The following is a 13,879-nucleotide window of genomic DNA, read 5'->3' as shown; positions in this document are numbered from 1 at the left end:
CGAATACGTCCTCTGCTTAGCCCCTGGGCCGCGTCGGTTTGACAGACCCTGTGTGAAAACAACATATTCCCCCACATTCAGCCCACAGCTACACTGATCTATCAACCTCAACCACAGTTTGATCTTGGCAGCGACAGGGACAGACGTTTCATACTTCATCACTGTCTGTCAGGGCGGCTCTGATGGATGAAGAGCTAGATTACAGTGATTAAACGAACTGTTAAATCTTCAGGAGAGATGAATTAGTTCCACGTTGATAAAGGTCTGTGGTGGCAAATGGCTCCATGTACGACAATGAAAAAAACTCTAGAGGAAAATATGATTTATAATCTGAGGCACAAATAAATAAGACAAATCCTGAACAATCAATATTCTGCTTCACACTGATCCTCCCCATCTCTTTATGACATGTGTTCTTCTTATCCGCACTGTCCCCCTGCTGAGAGTGAGACCTTAAACAGGAAGCAGATCCTCGCAGATTCAACGCCACATTCTCCTCTCTGGCCATTTGCTCCCCAAGAATTCCTCCGCTTCGTTCCAATCATAACTACAGGAAAGAGAGGTTTAAGGTGGTGGGTGGGGGGCTGCAGGCAGGAGGTGATGGATGGCTTTTCTGTGCCATGTTTGTTCAGCGCATAGCTGGAGCTGCTGATGGAGGGAGGAGACAAAGGGCCGGTGAAAACAGATACAGAGACGAGGCAATAAGAATAGTAAAGTTTAAGAAACTTTATGGAAACACCTGTGGATTGCTACAATATCGCTATGTAGTGTTTGTGTGTGTGTGTGTGTGTTTGAATCAGGGCCAGTTCAAGGTTATCCATCTCTTCGCTTTGGCCGAGTGACGGGTCAGCAGGGGTCTAATATCTCAGCCAGATGTGTCTGTGGCTCCCTGTGTTCATGTCCCTGTAAATAACTTTACCCTGGTTTTACTTTTTTTCTCCTTCTTTCTTTCTTTGTCTGTTTATTTGCGTTGAGTTGCTTTCACTGACACATTATTGGCTGCGTTTCACAGGCGTTATTGCTGAGCCGTATAAAATTTGCACGAAGCCTCCAGGGCTGAATGTACATAAAAAATCACATCTATACATCAATCTGACATATTTTCATATTAATAAACATCATTTATACCAAAGTGACTGATACAATGGTTTCTATTCCTATAAAAACACCAGTAATCTCATCAAGAATTGCTTCACCAAACCCATGTCATGTTAATATGATTATATACCCATAACTGCAGCATGAAATTTTAACCTTTTCTCTTTTTTGTTATGTCTGGAATGTAAACCTGTAAATACTTTAATCCAACTATTATTCTCTAACAGTGCAGCTTTCACTTCCGATGCTTGAAAACAAGTAACAAACAACAGAATTGAATGAAGTCTAAAGAACAGCGGGTGCTTAGATCATCTAAAAGATTATTAAATAAAAGTTTATTAAACTAGAAATAATGTGGTACAGAATAGCTTAGTTGCAAATGTTTATAATAAAAAGGACTCCAACGAAAATGACACTCAGTGGAACGCATGCCTCCACCAAGTGCCAACAGTCCCCTTAAGTTCATGCACCAAATTTCACACACTCATCAATATAAGTCCCATAAATATGCCTGATTATTTTTTCATCAAGATTCATGAATTATTCCCTGGGAAATTGGTCAAAATGTCAAAAAAGCCCAATCGTGCAATGTTAAAGAAAGTGAAAATCTTGGATCTGCCCTTTTGTCTGGATTCTCTCCAAAATGGTATTTTTTGGCCGTGTCCCACCCCAAGAAAATGAATCAAGTAGTTTTTGCACATTCCTGCTAATAAACAAACAGCAGTGAAAATATAACCTTCTCGATGGGGGTAATTACAAAGTGCACAAAAAGCAATAATTTTAAGATTAAAAAAATTGAGAGTGATAATATATACTTCCACGAACGATAATGTTGTTAATTGTGTCTTATACCAACACTGCACACAATATATCAATTTGTTTGCACAAGATAATTACCTAATGGGGACAAGTTTATGTATGTGCATTATATTATGTCTCCGTACAAGAGCAGCAGGAACGATCTTCATCACAATATCAAGAGCAAGTTAATATCTTGTGGTCTCAAGATAAAAATAAATCACCTGTCCTGACTTTAGAGGCTCTGATAGGTCCCATTAAAGTCAGCAACACAAAAACATCACCAATTATTATTTTTATTACCACTTCAATCACAAACAGTGCAGTTTTCAACATGGGTTATTTATGTGTCAGATATTTGGGACAAGAGAAGTTTGGTTTCCTACAGAACTCTGTTAGTGAAATATGACTGCACTTCATCACCCAGCCACTGTGGGGAGCTGTAGGACATCGCCCCCGGCCTGTTGAGAGCGCGGCAAAGCAGCAGCACGAACAGTGTGGAAGAAGAAGAGAGAGTTTGATGACGTCTCTGTGTTAATAAAGTTTAAAGTTTGTGAAGTAACAGCTTCACTGACACGCGGCGGGAAAAAATGGACGCTGCTGGCAACGAGGTGTCACAAACCTAATGTCACCTGCTAGCACGACAGCTAGCACTAGCTCCGCTCCTCTGGAGGAGGCTAGCTGTGCTTACCCCACCTGGTGGACCACACACCTGGACCCCGCACCTGGACCCCGCACCTGGACCCCGCGGTGCGGCGCAGTGGAGCTTTTTCATGGACTTGAACAAGAGCAACATCCACAGGTTTGATCCCACACTTGGAAGAAAAGAGAGAGTCTAGCATCGAGGGGAGCGACCACAGCCTGGACCACAGCCTGGAGGTGAGAGGTTCATTTCATTTCATGGCGTGTGTGCTCGTGCGTGTGGGACCACACATAATAAGCTTGTGTGCGTCCTCACAACTTTTCATCTCTGAACAAAGTTAATGTTGCACTTGTTGTAAGTATTAGGCTGCTGTGTGTGTGTGTGTGTGTGTGTGTGTGTGTGTGTGTGTGTGTGTGTGTGTGTGTGTGTTGCATAACGCAATGAGGTCTCATTGAAAGCGCACCTGTTATCTCTCTCTCTCTCTCTATTCAATATATAAGCATTATGAACTGTATAATACATGAGAGAACAATGTCGTCATCATAGAAAATTAATCAAGCAACTTTAATTGGAAGTTGAAATCCATAATTCACCAGATCCTCAAAAACCTGTACCAGCATCTGTCCCTCTTTTTGTCTATGTCTCTCTCCCTCCCTCTCTCTCTCTTTCTCCCTCCAACTTCTCTCTCTGCTGAAAACAAGGTGATTAGAAGTGACTGTGTGGGGTAAGAGGGCTTTCCGCTGAGGCGGGACAATGAGAGGTCTGTGTGTGTGTGTGTGTGTGCGTGCATATATGATTCAGGTGACTAGATTGGATGTGGCTTTCGGGGTGTCAGCGTGTCAAGAGCCCCTGGCAGCTACAACTAGCCTGGGAGCAGAGGTGGAGGACAGAAAGCAAAGTGAGGAAGGAGCTGACAGTCCGGTCTTTACAGACCCAGGAATGAATGAATGATCAGGGGTCGTGAGGTCGACGCTCAGGAGAGGACCACACGGTTTATCCACACACTTGAACTTGTTGAGTTAAACCTCACACTATACAAGGCCTGTGTGAGTCACAAAACTAAAACAATAGTGTTATAATGGAAAACATGCATCTGTGTTTGAGGAGCCAGTTTGGTAATGAAGAGTGAGGAATTCATTTTCTTTTAACTTTTGAAAGTGTTGGTCGCGTTGTACCCACATGTGTGGAGAGTGTATAGACTGAGGCTGGCGTGGTGTGTAGATGGGTTTCATATAGCACATGTGGTCAAAACAACTTCATGAAGAGAAACAGGTATTGATCTGAGCAGCAGGCAACCGTATGATATCAATAACAACTCTATCACACACACACACACACACACACACACACACACACACACACACAGACATTTACACTTGCTCCATTTAACATGGGATTAATCAATTCTTTGCTGTGGACAACCACTTGATCACACTGTCGGGCGCTGATTCGTCCACCCCACTGTGCTTGTGTAAGGAAAAAGTGCATCATCCACACACACACTTGCTGCCTGCCTGTGAAACCATAGCTCCATGGTATTACAAACAGAGTGTTATTATTGATTTATAGTAATTTCAAGTTCAATGTTAAAACTTTTGCTGCTGAATTTATGCCACAACTCAAACAAATTGGTTCATGAGCTAAAACTGGAGCAGAACCATTTGTGTACATTTGGTTCATTCACTTTGTTTGACAGTTGTGTTGCCTGTCGGTCGATCCTATCTTCAAGTCGGCTTCATCCTACCAATTAAATACAAAATGAACATTGCTAAGCTTGCATTGAATTACATGCAGATGAATCACACTGTTTCGTGTACAAAGGCCTTAAAAGTTTGGAAATGCGTTGCTCTTTGTGTGGCAGGAAAATGTGTGGCTATTTTATGCCTATGTTTGTCAAACTTGTGAAATAGAGAAACGTCACACGCAAGTTTTTGAAATGTGTCACATATGTTTTCGTTTTAATGTGATATAGGATCTCATTCCAGGTTTTATTGTGTCTCTGACCATAGTTTTTAAAGCAGGTACTGAAAGAAGTGCACGTGTGACTGATCTAGTGATGCAATCCTGTCTTTGTGTGTTGGAAGTAGAGAAGTAGGTATTGGTGAGGAAATGTTAATGAAATTGAATAGCATTACTATTGTAGGAAGGTCGCTGTTGATCGTACAAGCTCTATTGCAACTCTAATCTCTATTGTCTTGCTATTGGTTCAATGATTTGTAGAGATTGGTAGACATGTTGAAAGAATGACAGCGTCTGGATATGCGTAGGTAAGACAACTGCAAAATAAAGGCATAACTTATTTAAATAGTGACCACATACTTGACCTAAATGTAGAAAATGTATTTCCTCTAACAATTTTTCAATTCATGCACAATGTGACCATTTTTCTCCTCGAGAGCCAGCTGCTTTTTTTGGAAGAAAAACTGCATCCATTGAACAAGGTCATCTGTTTCAGTAAACATAAAGCCGTTATTTAGTTTTCTCTCCATTCCATCCTAATTTCATTGTTTATGTTTTCATATCAGTGGAGCATTATGTTTCATTCTGCTTCCTGACAATCACCTGACATCCACAGGAAGAAATCCTTCAAAACCATGCCGCCAATGAGCCTCAGTACCAAACACACACCCGCCCATATCCGTCTTCAGAGAAATCAAAACATGCAACTTTGACCTATTTGAGTTTTGCTAGGAAGTGAGAAAAGGGCTCACTGCCCATTTGTCTTAAACACTGCAGACGTACTGTATTATACTCCTATATTTGATTTGATCCTGTTCATTTTGGCCTCTTGTCCACAAGCAGCATTATAAATCATTCAAACTGAGATTATTACAAACGCCATCCAAAGTGCAGATTTTTCAAAAATCGTTTGGGACACGATGAGATATATATATATATATATAGGAATATTAAAGTCACTTCTAAACTTCGACAGCTTTGATACACTGTCAAATTTAACAACAGACTATCAAAATAAAACACATTATATCCTTCACCTCAGTTCCCAGTGAGCGGGGCTGTTGTCTTTGCTGGCTAGAGTTTCTCACAGTGAACAATAAAACCAACACCACACATCATCTTTATAAAAAAAACACCCCAGAACAATGTGTAGCGGACAAGAGATATCACCAAAGTAGTTTTTCCTCTACCTAGTTTCTCTATTGTGTCTCACCCTGTACGGTGCACCTCCTCTGCTCTGCCAATGAGATTCTCGAGGTCTTGATTTGATCTCCAGGCCTTCATTTCTCTCCCCGCCATCTCCCCGAGGTACATTGTCTCCCATTTGCTAACTCAGCTCTTTAAGTTGCACTGCAGCCTCCCCTACTCCTCATAATTCACAAAGTTTGCTTTAAAAACCCACACACACACTTATTGCTAGTGTGTCCAACCTTGGGAATAGACTTGGGGAAGCAGGGAGGTAAAGACAGGGAGGAGGGAGAGAGGAAAGGATGACTGTTCTCTTGTTCTCTCCCTTGGTTCATAATTACCTGGTGAGCGAGGTGTGTGTGTGTGTGTGGTGCGACCCTTTAGATGGGGGGGGGGGGGGGTCCTGGTCCTGTAGCTTTTGTGCAGATTAAATGCTGATGCAGAGTGGAGACAGCTGGGCAAAGAGGAACTCAGGTCATTAAGGTTCTACTGGCACGAGCAAAAACAACCACATGCACACACACACACGCACACTTGCTGTGCTGCTCAATGAGCCTTTTATTTTGGAAAACAAACAGAGGAGGCTGAAAAATGAAAGAAGGAAAACAGTGCCGGTGACAGGCCCTCTTTGGGGTTTCGGGATAGAGGGATGAGGGAGACAGGAGAAAACGAGAGACAAACAGGAGGGCAGAGGGGGAAGCGGGACAAGTCAGAAAAGTGTGTATTTGTTCAAGTGAGAGGGGCTTTTGAGTGGCTCCAAAATAAGTGGGGGATTATGAGAGATCAGAAGAGACCCTCTGCCATGCCACCCGCTGTCCTGCTCCACTCCTCCAGCCTACCTTCCATCCCTCCCCTGTCAGCATGCACGTCCAGTTCTCACCCAGGGGTCCTGCAGGAACTATGGGCCTTTGTTCTATGAGCACACACTTAGGAAGCAGAGCGCATACAAGAACATCATTTCTGAAAGGTCACTTACAAGATCTGTTTAAAGCTTAACACTGGTTGGAGATTGACACCAATGATTCCTACATACTTCCACATCAAGGACTGCCAGTATAAGAACCACAGATTCCATTTTGATCAGATAACATCTCAAAGAACACAATTTGAAATCTGAAGGGTTTTCTTATTGTGTTCTTTAGCGATCTTGGAGGATTCTGAATTTGATGTCGAAGTAAAACTGTAAAGACGTATTTTATTTATGATTGGGCTGGAAAGACTGTTCCAGTTGGTGCTGACAGTCAGGAGTTGAAATCATGCGGTGGAAGAAGTTTAGTGATGGTAATCGTTTCTCCACTTTTCCAGTCACTGTTTGTGTTGAAACCATGAATGGAATTGTAATGACTGACATCGCGTAGCAGCAGAAAACAGACGGATGATGGTAAACAATCTGTAAAACAGATCAGTGGGTGCTGTTTTGTTTTTAATACAGTTGAGTCCGTGCAGTAGCTCACCGGGGGTAACCTCACTCTTGCAATGTTCAATTTTTCCTCTGTTGTTTTTGCCTTTTCCAAATAAACTGCAACATAACTCAGCAGGGAAAACTGGTTTTAAAGCTACGCTCATGACTGTTTTGGTACAGGGGCAAGAATTCACACTTTTGTGGAAAATTCAGGGTTTACATTGCAATGCAACTATATTTATCACTGCTGTTCTGAGTATGGACTCAGTAGATGAGTGTGTGCTGCTTCAGACCTGCAGTGTTTCCCCTACATGCATTTAGCAGCGGCGCCAGATTTGTTGGTGCATAATTATATTTCTATAATTTTATATGTCTGTAATTGTATAGACATTGTTCCAAAAGTCTTATTGAAAATGAATCCCTTTTTCATCCATTCGTCGCCAGGTGCTTGATTAAGTTTGAAGTATTGACGTCTCTTTTCTCAGAATTGATTTCAAACATTTACTGCAAGCCCCCCTGTCGGAATCCTTTAAATGTGAAACATTTTCTACTGTCTAGCTTCAGGCATTTTGTTGTCACGTCGACTCGATTTTGAGGTAGCTACTAGCTAACTGCAGGCTAACGTTATGTGCTGCCAGAGCCGTGTAGAGAGTGTGTTGCAACCAGAGTTAAATGTAATGTTAACAAGACACGTACAAGTGCGGTTTATGTTGGCTGTAAGCAGGGCAAATGTTTCAGTACAGAGCTCAGGCACCGAAATGAGACACAGAAATCTGTGTTGTGATTCGGTCCAGTAGTTTCTGGCCGTGTAGGGTGAAGGATTTCCGTACCCAACCCTAAAACCACAGAACCCAATCCTGAACTATAAATAATTAATTTAGCTGCTAATTTTTCTCCAGATTAAAAAGCGTTCACATTCACAATGCTCACATTGTGAAGATTCTGGACTTCCCGGGAACCACTGCTTTAAAGATTTTTCCTTCCCAAACGGGCAAATTGCCTGGTTTCCCATGTGTGAAATGTCGATTACATCAAGGAACTTTGTTTTGAGGAGTCATCTCAGGCTGTGGAGTCAGTCAGGTGGCTGAGGTGCACGCCACTGCGGCAGTTGTCAGGAGACGTGAAACAATCGCTCCTGCAACAGGCCTCCCTCCCAACTTAATTTCATTAAATCTGTGATTTGTTTCTGTTTGTGTGCCGCAGTGTTGGAGAGGGGGGAGGGAGGGAGTGAGTGAAGGGATTCGGCATAAGAGAGGAGAAAGGAGGAGAGAGATAAATGAAAGAGTGAGAGTGAAGCGAAGTATGTGTGAGAGAAACAGAAGGCATCGGAGGAGCGATTAGTGCGGTGGTATCCATCATTGGAGCTGTGCTGCTCTGGTCGATTGCCGCGGACACTGAGGAATACTTCATCTGGTCCCAGTAAGGGGGGGGATACACACACACATCCATCTATTATTCTGTAGTGAGAAACTCCAACCACAGCCCTCCTACTTCACTTTCAACCCACTATTACCTCCTCCTAGTTTGCTTTACTTTTTCATTCTAGCCTAAATTATTTCCATCTTTCTTTTCCTAATATCTTTAGCAATTGTTTAAGGATTTTTACACTTTTCCATCCTCTGACCCTCTTTCTAATCCGTACGGTCTTTTCTTCTCTCTGAAAGCCTGTCTGCAGCCACACCACTTGCCATCACCATTTATTATTCCGAAATGCATATTGCATCGGCTGCAGTGTGTGTTTTTATCGGAGTGTAGGGTTTAGTGTGTCTGTGCAAGCATGCACACTACTATGTCTATGTGTATGTAAGGTTGCATGTCTTTGTACATGCATGTGGGGACAGAGGTGTGCGTGTGCAAAGTCATAAATATCATTAAAATTAATTAGCACTTTGCACAGCTCACTCAGGCTATGAAAACAAAAGCAAAACAACCCATGATCGTGTGTGTGTCTGTGTCTGTGTGTGACTTAAATAGTCATGGCATGGGAACAATTAGGAATGGAGTGTGTCTTCAGCTGACCCCTCTCTTCAACTGGAAGGATCAGGCCAGTTTGAACATATTAGCACCCCCCCGTCTCTTTTACTGTCTCTCCCTGCTCTTCCTCTGTTTTGGTCGTCATCTTCCTCGTACCAACATTCTGTCGGGTTTGTTCGTGTTATGTGAAACTGACTGAGATGGGTAGAGAGGCAAAAAAAGTAAAGACTAACAGACTTACATTTAGAGATGTCTCAAATTGTCAAAGTTATTCTCAGTTCCGGAAGAGTTTTACGGTTAAATCAATTCGATTTCAGTGAATATATTTATTCAAGCACGTTTTAGTTTTCCATATTTTTGCTTTTTCATGAACCTAGCCCCTGCTGTAAATCCTGTTTCAAGTGTAGATTCAGAGTCTATAAGTCATGTGGAAAATCTGAATTTGAGTGGAATATTTTTCATTTGTCAAATTTAATGGTTTAAATTATCCACAAGCTTCGGCTGTCAGTGAATTTAAAACCGAAATATATTTTGGATCAACATTTAAAAATCAATCAAAGTATTTGTTGCATGTTTTTTCAATTTGAATTTATTGTCCTGCGAGAGAGATGGAGAAAAACTGGAAGATGAAATGAATCCATCAAGTTTGGGGGAAGGAAAACAAAAGGAGAGAAAAAGTTTATTCGCTGAAGTCATTGATGGTGTCTTAGAAGGATTTATATCCCATCGGGGGCCAAGTCTGGCAGAAGGAAGGTGACAGAGGCTCGGCGCTGCGCATAAATCACCCACCTGGAAGATCTACAAAGACTGGCATTGGTCGTGGCATCGTGCCACTGGCCGACAATCGTTTGTGTGGAAATGAGACGAAACAGTCGCGGAGATAATGGCAAACAAAATTCAGACTTAACTTTTTCCAGAACTCATCATGTTGGGACACAACACTTAAGTTCTGACAGTCGGAATTCAAGTGAGGACAAGAAGATGGAGAGGAGTTCAGGGGATACAAAGACAAACAACTGCTTTCGGAGAAAAGTGAAGGAATGGAAAAAGATGTTTGATTCAAAAAGATGTTGGTCACACTTCAGCACTGTGAATAACATGTTCGGTCAGAGACTGTGTAGCGTCTCTCTCACAAGATAAATGGACAGTGAGTGAAGATCTCACCTTCACGTCCAAGTGGGTGTCCTGTTCGGTTGGTGTGTGAGTGTTCAGAGTGCATGTGTGTTTTCACTAAAACTTTTCTCCGGTCCCTTGAGTGGAGGCCTGGGGAGGACAAGTTGGATGCAGCAGTGTTTTTTCCAACTTCTAGAAACCTGGGAACACGACGAAGACATCAACTCCACCAGCACAGCTTAGAATATAAAAATAAACAGTCACATTGATTTTAGTGTGCATGCCTGATTATCAAGTCAGTTTTTCCCCATCATTTACAAACTGACTTAAAAGTAATGATCCTGTGAAGAAAGTGCTGCAAAAATAAGACATTAAAACTCTTTCTGCAAACACACGACAATGTTAAAACAACATCGTTCTTTTTCTTTGCTGTAAACACAAAATAAAACTTATTTTTACTATATTTTACCACAGTACACACAGCAGACATTGTGCAACAACTCCTTTTTATTCTGTTTTGCCCTCCAACCAACTACGGAGGGAAATAACTAGCTCTATTTAAGACTATTAACAATTAAAGACCCTTTTTTTCTCAGTGTTGATGTGGCAGGAAACCAAAAACTTTTTAGTTCTTGCAAACAAAAACATGTGCATGTAGTGTGAATGCACCTGTCCACACTAAAACACATATGCAAGCAAACACATGACACATCCACCATCTAGGAACACCATTGACATTCAAGGGGAGTTTTCCTGGAGCGGGTCTGTGTCAGCGCTGCACCAACATCAAAGAAAATGAGAGAGATTGGCAGAGAGAAGCAAGGAAAGAAGAGAAAGAAAGTGACAGTGAGACATGGAAAGGAATACAGGGAGAAGGGGATGACAGAGGAAGAGGAGAAGGGGAGGAAGAAGGGGTTGAAAAATGACGTATGGATATTTCACAGAAGGCATCGCCAACCCAGGGCACAGCCATGACAAGCTCAGAGAGCTTATCACCGCCATGGTTGGGGCGAAAACTAACATCTGCAGAGCAGCTTAAGGAATATATATAAAAAAAAAAAAAATAGAGCTGCCCTGTGGATCAGAGCAACAAAGCAGTCACAACATGAGGTTTGAATTTCTGTAATCACTTTTGTCCTGTCAAACATCAGAGTCAGTGATCACAGTAGCTGTCACTCCAATTAGCAGCGTTAGGAATGTCACATTGGAGGGTACGAGGTTTTTAGGCTGCAGCAGTGTTACATAACAGGTGCGTGTGTGTTGCATTCTGAATATGACAGCAGAAACCCCCCCCCCCCCCCCCGGAGCCAGACTCACCGTCTCACTGTCATCTTGTCACCCAGATGACACCATCTGTCTGTTTGTTTGTGCAGGTGATGTCTGTGAAATCTGGAAGAGTGATAAAAGAACATTTCCACAGTCTGGAGCAAAAGAATCAATTAGACGTTAGAAAGAAGTGCCACTTATAGCATTAGACGAGTTATGACTAAATATTGTTTAGTTAAACGAATATGTGAAAGGGCAAGAATAAATTTGTCAAACTGACATTCTTACAAAGTTTGTACCTCCATCAGTCAGTAAATCAAAGTCAACCTGACTTTCTTTTTACGTACCTGTGGCTCATTATGCTAGAGTTGCAATTAAAAATTAGCTTGCAGAGATGTCACAATACCAAAATTTCAGTAGTAGATACCGACACCAGGAAATCTCCACGCAGCAGGGTAATACAGCATGGCACAAGATCCAAAAGCAGCAGCCATCCTGCAGCCGTGGGTCCGCATTGTTCGGTGCCTTCTACCTTTTGGCGTTGACACCGAAGTATCTTTTTGCTACATTGCACGTTGAACTTGGCTAAACCTGAGCTCTTCTCTCAGTCTTCCTAAGCAGTACCTGTGCCACCCTTTACTTGCATTTGTGCACAGAACTCTGACCTGAAGCCTGTTTTATTAATTTATTTTCCATTTTACAAACTTAACCACAGCGAATACTTCAGTATCAGAGCACCCGCCTTGCCTAACATAGACTTAAACTTCGGCTGACAGCAGAAGACATTTGTTCTTCATTCAGGATATATAACACAAGTCTCCAGGGGAAAAAAGCATTGGTGATATATCACAGAGCATTTGCAATATATTTAAGATGTAAGGAGACTTTTATACAGACATCTCTATACACTGAATTTATCAGGTAATGGAAAATGTTAGCACGTGTCAGATTCAGCTCAGCAGGCGAAACTGTAATTGATCACAACAAATGTTTGCATTGGGGTAATTGATTAAAAAGGACATTTGCACAATGGGGGAGGGGATGTGTCATGAAAAGGTCACCACACAAGCAAAAATCGAGCAGTTTGACTTTATCAGTAGTGTGTGCGTTTACTGCTTCTGTGAATCAGAGCATCACCCGTGTTAAACACTGTCCTGCTCTGCTATGTAAGAGACAATCAAAGGAAAGAGAACTGACATCAAAACAGCCTGAAAATAAAATACCTAAAACACACATAGTATATACCATGATGTCACTGCAGTCCATGTTACAGGCAGAAAACACCAAAACATGTACTTAGGAGTGCTCAGCAGCTGATGTCATCCATCAAATTCCCCAAACTCTCCTCTGATCCCAACAGGAAGCTGATGGATGCCACCGTAACGTACAACGGTTTCAATTTAAAGAACAGTCGCAGATGGACTGTGTGTGTGTGTGTTGGGTGGGTGGGTGGGTGGATGAGGGTAAGTGATTTTAGTTGAGGGGGTTTTAGGGATCAACCAGCACATGCCACTCGGGCAGCTGCAGCACAGCAGGGATCCAGAGATTTGCAGAGCGGCTGACGGTCAAGTACGGTTGACATACACACAAATACACACTTAAACACACGTGTGGGTGCCTGAATTTGCTTCCATGTGCACCATCCTTCCTGTGCCAGTGTTTATGCTCCAGTCTGGATGTAGCTGGGTTTTTTTATTTGCGTGCGTGTGCGCTAAACTCTACCAAAACACTCATGTCGTCTCATTTGCAGGAGTCTGTCTGAAACAATAATCTGTTCACTACGCAGTCAATAGAGGGCACTCTCGCCCCTCTCTCTGCATCCACTTTCTCCATCTCACACACAAGCAGCAAGCAACACACACTCACACACAAACACACACTCCTTCAGCTTCCCTTCATTTCCTCGGGATTCATTAGATTTTTTTCAGTGAGGTACTGACTTTATTTTTGTGGGGGAAAAAAAAAAATCAGGCATATACACATTTTAAAAGACAGCTTAATTAGGTTGACAATAGCTTTTAGTAGGGCTGGGCCATATGACTTAAAATCAATATCACCATTATTTTTTCTTAACTTTTACTTCGATTAAGATTAATAAGCAATAATTTCATAAATCGGAGAAAACATTAACCGACATAAGAAAAAATTAAGTCGGTTAGAGGTAACAAATTTCTGTTTCCATACATTTTCGGTATTGCACAGTCCTAGCATTAACCATTTTGGCTATATTTGTACAGGTGGCGATAAAGGACAATCCATGTTTAGTGTAGCTGGGGGCTATAAATAGCTAATGGCCAAGGTACATGCAATGGCTGCATGTACTGGCTGAAAACATACTGCACCATCCCCATTAGGAGCACTATGCGTGTGTGTGTGAGAGAGTGAGAGAGTGAGAGAAGTAGAAATGTCTGCTTTTAGTCCACAACAGTCTCCACTTG

At 42.1% G+C, this 13,879-nt stretch overlaps 1 long non-coding RNA gene across 1 annotated transcript in view; it reads left to right on the top strand.

Annotated features, from left to right (window-relative positions):
- Nucleotides 1–2,658: 2,658 nt before the first annotated feature.
- LOC138412017 (uncharacterized) overlaps nucleotides 2,659–13,879 on the top strand; it is a 140,313-nt gene continuing 129,092 nt past the window's right edge. The window contains exon 1 of the long non-coding RNA XR_011244532.1: nucleotides 2,659–2,775. This is a non-coding gene — a long non-coding RNA (uncharacterized lncRNA). The remainder of the gene's footprint in view (nucleotides 2,776–13,879) is intronic.

This window comes from Paralichthys olivaceus, chromosome 11 (genome assembly GCF_024713975.1).
Source record: "Paralichthys olivaceus isolate ysfri-2021 chromosome 11, ASM2471397v2, whole genome shotgun sequence".
NCBI lineage: Eukaryota > Metazoa > Chordata > Actinopteri > Pleuronectiformes > Paralichthyidae > Paralichthys > Paralichthys olivaceus.
Note: the sequence above shows the minus strand (reverse complement) of the source record. Positions and strands in the feature narration are given on the sequence as shown.